Source organism: Strix aluco, chromosome 12 (genome assembly GCF_031877795.1).
Source record: "Strix aluco isolate bStrAlu1 chromosome 12, bStrAlu1.hap1, whole genome shotgun sequence".
NCBI classification, from domain to species: Eukaryota; Metazoa; Chordata; class Aves; order Strigiformes; family Strigidae; genus Strix; species Strix aluco.
Window position 1 is genome coordinate 21692479 of NC_133942.1, and position 6505 is coordinate 21698983.

Sequence of the window (6505 nt, forward strand, 5' to 3'; positions counted from 1 at the left end):
AAGTGCTAAAAACAGATGTCAGAGTTAATGTTTTTTTTTCTTCATGGTAGGAAATACAGAAAGCTTGCACCCTACACCTATTCTATGAAATATGAATGTTGTCAACAAACCGTAAGTTAATTTTAAATTAAATCATAACGTAGCAAAGTTAATTCATACACTATTTTTCTGACAACAGGCCAGCCTCCATCAGTCTGTTCTTTGAAAATATTACGTGGTCATTTGGATTTTTTCATTAAGTTGGAAAATCTTCTGATGTCGTCAATCTACAAAAATGGTTTCAAGTCCCTCATTTAAGAAAAAGTAATGCTTAAAATGTAAACTAGACTGATTGCAATTCATGGTAAGCTTTATGACAACACTGGAGTAATGGGAGTTAGTAAATCAGTACACATCTGAGCTATGAAAGAGAAAGACCTGTTGGCCCCATCGTATTACACAAATTATTTCAACTTCCACTCACAGCAATATGAACAGAAGATGTTCAGATCTTCCCAAGAGGTGCTCTCTCTTTGGGGTCTTACAGGAGTTTAAGCATGGAATTTCAAAGAACAGGGCTGGAAATGAGGCCCTGATCCTGCCAACACGTTTGCACATGTGCATCTTTACTTATGTGGGTAGTGCACTGACGTAGATGGGAGTCCTCACAAGAATTAAGTTATGCATGTGCATAAGTGTTTGGGCCTTAGACTGCAAGATCCGTGCAAGGGAGGTCATCTATTCTATCTGCTCTAGACAGTGTTCCAAACTTTCTGTCTGCACTCACCAAAATATTAACAAACATCTGTAGAACCAATTCTCAGAAAGACTTCATGGTGCTGCCTGCAAAACCTCCCTTCAGTATGCAGGACCTTGGTCTCTCATACAGCAAAGTACAGGACATCATTTTAATTACAATTATATCTTAGAAGGATGATAATCTCTTTTGACACTCTAAAGACATCCTTTTTAAAATGAATTTTTGGGCAACAGTCTTCATTAAAAGAAAGTTGTTTAACTGCACAGAAAAAGGATTATTCATAAGAAATATTTTCACCCTACTTTTCTTTGCCTCACATTCATTAGAATGCAGAGCTGAAAATATGAGAAAAACAGACTATCCTATAGCCTCAATATTGAAGGAGCAGGAGAAGAATGAACATTAACTGGCAAGTTCATTGTAAAGTATAAAAATATCTGCAAAAAGAACAAAATCTTTTCAAATGGAATAAGAAGTGCAGGGCAAGTTTAACTTAGCCCTGGTACTTAAATAAGATATTTAGGATATAATTCTGATTCATACATTAGAATGCAATATTACTCTAATGCAAGTAGTTACCACTGAAGCCAGCACTCAAAGGTGGTAAAATTTCATGGTTTATAGCCTGATAGTTGAACATATTTTACATCACCTATTAGTAATATTAAAAAAACATTCAAGCCAATGCACTGCATTTCTTGTAAGTAAAATTGATGCATTGTAAGTCTGTTTTTTCAAATGGTATAACAAAAGAGGTATTTTGCCATATGTTGTATTGATGTTATGAGGCATTATATGAGCTGTCTGAAAGAGCACATCTTGTTTCTTTAGACTTATACCATATAAAACCATAACATTTAGACAAAGGAAGATCATTGACAAATATGCTACACATTTAAGCAAATGTGCATATTTTTAGCAAAGATGGGGCATAAGAGTGGAGTAGTAAACCATATTTTGTCACTATTTAGTGATGTGAGTACAACATAATTAAACAGATCAAATATTTTAAGAAAATAATTAATTCCAGCATTCATGATGTGTGAATAGGTTTGCTTATATAAATCACAGAAAATTCTGTGATCCTCACCAAATCTGCCAGCAGTTGGTTCAAATTAACAAAGCTTACTATACAGCAAGTCTTCACACACCTTTCTGACAGCAGATCTGAAAAAAACATTGACTTTGTCTCCCTGCAGAATACTGAGGCTGCAGTGATGCTTGTGCTTTGTAGCCTCTATCCCATTTTCCAGTAATGCCTTAGTCTAACACTCTACAGTATTTCTTCTGGGTTACCTGAATCAAATGTGCCCAAAATCAATGGCAAATCTCTTTTTGCATTAAAAAATGAAGGTCTGATCCAAAGTCTATTGAAATTACTATGATTTTTGGACCAAAGCCTAAATAATCAGGTGAAGGAGAACGTATCATCTTTAAAAATAAAGGTTTGGTGCCTTTTTTAAAGTCCTTTTTCTCCTGTGCAACATAAAAATGTTGATTGAAGTTTATACCACCAAAGCACTAAAATACTTTATCTTATAGCATAACACAAACAAAAAACCAAATTTTACTAGCAATAAGATATTTTATAAAGCTAGATTACACAGGCTCAAGTGGCAGGAGCTCAAGTCTTTTAGTCCCAGAGTATTAAAAAAAAAGTCCAGATTGTTTCCAGTTCTCAGAGGTCTGACTGCCACTCCTTCTAGACCAAGAATCAGCTTAACAGTTGCCTGTCTATAGGAATGAGAGGGGGATGGGACAAACAGAGAATGAAAAGGAATGTTTGATTTGCCAATCATTTCACGAAATGTGGGACCTACAATTCATGTCAAGTACATTGAAGTACTGAAGGCTAAAGTTCAAGTATAGCATTACTCTTTACCAAAGACCACACTAAACACTCAACCAAAGCATTGAGCACCTTCAACCATTGCCTCAAATCACATGCAAGCATTTATTTCTGTAAAGAGTTTCAGACATGCAAAAAGATCCGTTGAGATTCACAGGACATGCTGCATGCTAGAAGTTACACCCAAAGCTTCAGTGTTTTCCTGGGGGTAATGGTTTAAAGGGATTAGAAAATAACCAATATTTTTTAGGCTACGGCCCAAACAGAAAAGCAAGTAGCTGCCACACATAAAACAGAGAGAATTAAAAAAAAAAAATATATCACTGAAGTTTCATAACATGAAAGAACGAATAACAAATTCCATATACTTTTTTTTTTTTTTTTAAATGCATAACACTCTCCCAGTTCTGTTACTGAAAACCATGGTCATCCTCTGTACCATTAAGTCAAGTGCTAATAAACCTCCACGCCTAGGCTCAGCAACAGTGCTGGTGGGAAGCTACATAAACAACCTGACATTTGAAACGTACTGCACCGAGATGCTTAACTGGGGATTACAGCTAGGTCTATCTCTCTGAAATTTGCATGTACTCCCTTTTTTTTTTTTTTAAAGCCAAACTGATTCTGAAGATATTATTTCTTCTATCTAGCCTTGTTCTGATCCTGAAGCTCAATCATTCTTGCCCATCCTATGACCTGCCCTGCAAGTCAGTTCTGCTTTCTGTAACAAAAACAGTGAATAACAGCATTTTCCTCTGTTCAGAAATGTTTGACCTCCTTCCTTTTCATCAATCACTACCTTATCAGTCTCTTAACATAACCAAGTAACAAGGGCATAACTCCCCTTCGCAAACTGAGACAGTTGTTTATAAAACAGAATAAAGAGTTAGCATCCAGTCACTAAAAGAGAAGAGCTCCTGCCCTTCCTGGCCATGCTGCAGCCAGATCACTCGACTACATCACATAAACACATTTTTATTGAATCAGATATCAGAAAGACAGTTTCTGAAAGCTGGGAAATAGAAGAGACAGTCCCCTTCTTTTGTCATTATATCAAAAGCACATTATTAATGTGTGTACAGTTTGTTTCACATTAGGAGAACTTCAGATCTTACAGTATCACAACCTGTAACACTTTCTAAGCTCTGAAAATAATAAATACAGTTGTCAGTGGTGATCCTCTCAAGAACCTACAGTTACCATTTTTGCTGTTACTGCCAAAATGGGTAATTAACATGTGTAATTTTCTTGCTTGTGAGCAAATAGCTTTTGAAGTCTAAGAGTCAGTAGAAATAAATCAGGTTTACCAGCAACACCGACAGTTATTTTGAAATAGTGCGAAGTGAAGTATCTGTTTGAAGTGGTAAAGAGATTGTTCTTTAGCTGTCCCAAGGCTGGTTCATTACGCAAGTGCTAATGATATCAAGCACCATTTTTAACTATTTCTAGAATCAAAGCCAAGATATGCAGATTTTTAAAAGAAGGCTTTGCACTGCATCTTCCACATTAGTGGCATACAAATTGGAAGAAGTTTAGGTTCAAGTATATCTCCACTAGAAAGGTCATTGTGACATTGAACCTGTACTATAAATCTGTTTTCCATGCTGGCCAGGCCTGACAGGATGACTGTCAAGGATGTGAGGGATGTTATTCACTTGCCCTACAATGTAAATTCCATTTAAATTACCCACTGCCTTGCAAAACAATAGAATTATATCAGAAACACCTTACATAGAATGATTCATTTTATCGAGCAAGCATTTTACTCACCATTATTTCAGGGACAGTATAAACTGAAGTTTCTTTTATTTTTGTGCTTTCCATGTTAAGACAGAGAAGCTGCTATAAACTCTCATGGGTCTTTTAATGTTATCTGTGGCAGAAGCAGCACAGAAAAGAAAATCCAATTCATCACATTCATCTTTCATGAAAAATTCAGCAATACAACAATCTCTTCTTCTCATTTGTGCAAAACAACAAGTTCTGAACAGCTTCAGAAGGTCAATAAATTTACCTACATAATTGAAAAACTAAATACAATCTGTTCTGGTCTTGACTGAGACCAGTGAAAAGACGTAGTTCTAAAATGTATTTGCATTATGTAAACAAATGGATTGATTCACCATTGAGCTTTATCAGCCTAAAGCATCCTCTCTTCCATGTACAATCTGAAGAATGGCTTTCCAGTTCCAAGCACTCTGCTTCCTACAGTACTTGAAATATATCTTTTTGGTTTAGAAGCACTTCTCTACTATATCTCAATGAACTCTTATTGATAGATGATAGCACTGGTGCGTCAGAGCTGTGTAAGCATGGGATCATTTCTGCTACCTCCAGACCTTTCAGTCTTAATTTAGAAGTCTGAAGCTAAGCCTTTATCAATGTCAAAATTCCTGGATAAGTTCATGTGCCAACTGCTGGGGGTGCACTGGGGGCATGAGGAGGTCAGTGGTAAATTCACATCACACTGTATCAGTCTCTCACGATTTGCTCTCCAGTAAAGACTGTAAAATGAATGTCTACTCTGTATACTGTTAATTCATTTCATCAGGTGTCTTGTTACTAGTTCAGTGTAGCAGAACTGAGTTCAAGACTTTACAGTAGAATATTTGCCCACGTACACATCCTTCTGTCTGCTCCAAGGGAAAGGGGCAGAAACCACAACCTTAAATCTATTGCTAGGAACTGAAAAATGTATTTGGGAAAACTCTAAATTGAAAACCTCAGAACATGAACATGAGTTTTAAAAAAAAATCAGTCCTTTATGAAAAATGTGCATGGCAGAGACACTATAAAAACAAGGCATTTGAATATTCAAGTTTTTGTTTTGATATAGACCAACCTCATACTGAATAAGCATGCAATATTTTGGTCCCAAAGATACATCCAAGAAAAAAGGAAGAAACTAAGTATATGAGAAAGTAATGTTTTAATAATTAAGTTCTATTTTCCATTAACAGAAAAGATACTCTTGATTATTGCTTGCTCAGTCCCTACCAAACAGGTATTTCCTCTGATCTGAATCTTCTTTCTACCCAAGTCAGTGGTCTCAGTCACATACTGCGTCCAAGCTGCTTTCAACACCACTCCAAGCAGGCGTATATAGCAAAGCTTTATGCATCCCTGTATAGCCTTTTATCATCCATTAAAGCAGCCTCAGTATCTGTCCAACACCCAGGGGAGCAGGAATAACAGAAACACTTGAAAGTTTATGTCCATCCTCCTTTCTTCCTTGAGAAGTCATTTTGGGGCAGGACCTTGCAACTGAGGGGCTGCTTCTGCTATTTGGGAATCCTCGGCCAGCTGCTGAGGCCAGTATTATCACAGCCACAGAAGGACTAAGGATCCAGGCCAATGAGTTTTACCATGGAATTTAGTGGAATAAGATTACAGCCTCACAGTAGGTATTTGATCCAAATTTAAATGATATAAAATGTGTTTTCTGCAGAAATTGTATTATTACAGATTCCCTGTGAAGGCACTTATCCTGCACGAGGTGAAGACCTACTGGCTTCTGTAAGTATGATTTACACACAGAGACCTCTGGCAGGGTTGGGACTAATGCAGTAATACAAAACAAGAGAGCCTGTAATTCTTAGTGCACAAATAAAAGTGTACTGCATGCAGCACTTCCACTGTCTCCTCTAAACAACAAAACCCTGAGCTTCAAATGTTAGTTGGTGCTTTAAAAAGTGCCAGTTCCCCATTCAATTTGCCAATAAACAGAAGTATGTTGAAACAGTTTTCAGTTCACTAAGCAATCACACAAGAAAATATCATTAGTGATATAATTACTTGTGCATATGCTAGTCACACACTTCCAGCAAGCAATTAGCCTAAACAAAAGTATTGTTTGAATAGGACCATGCCTGATTTATGCAGTACCAGTCTCCGTAAGAGTAGTTTTGCCTGAAATT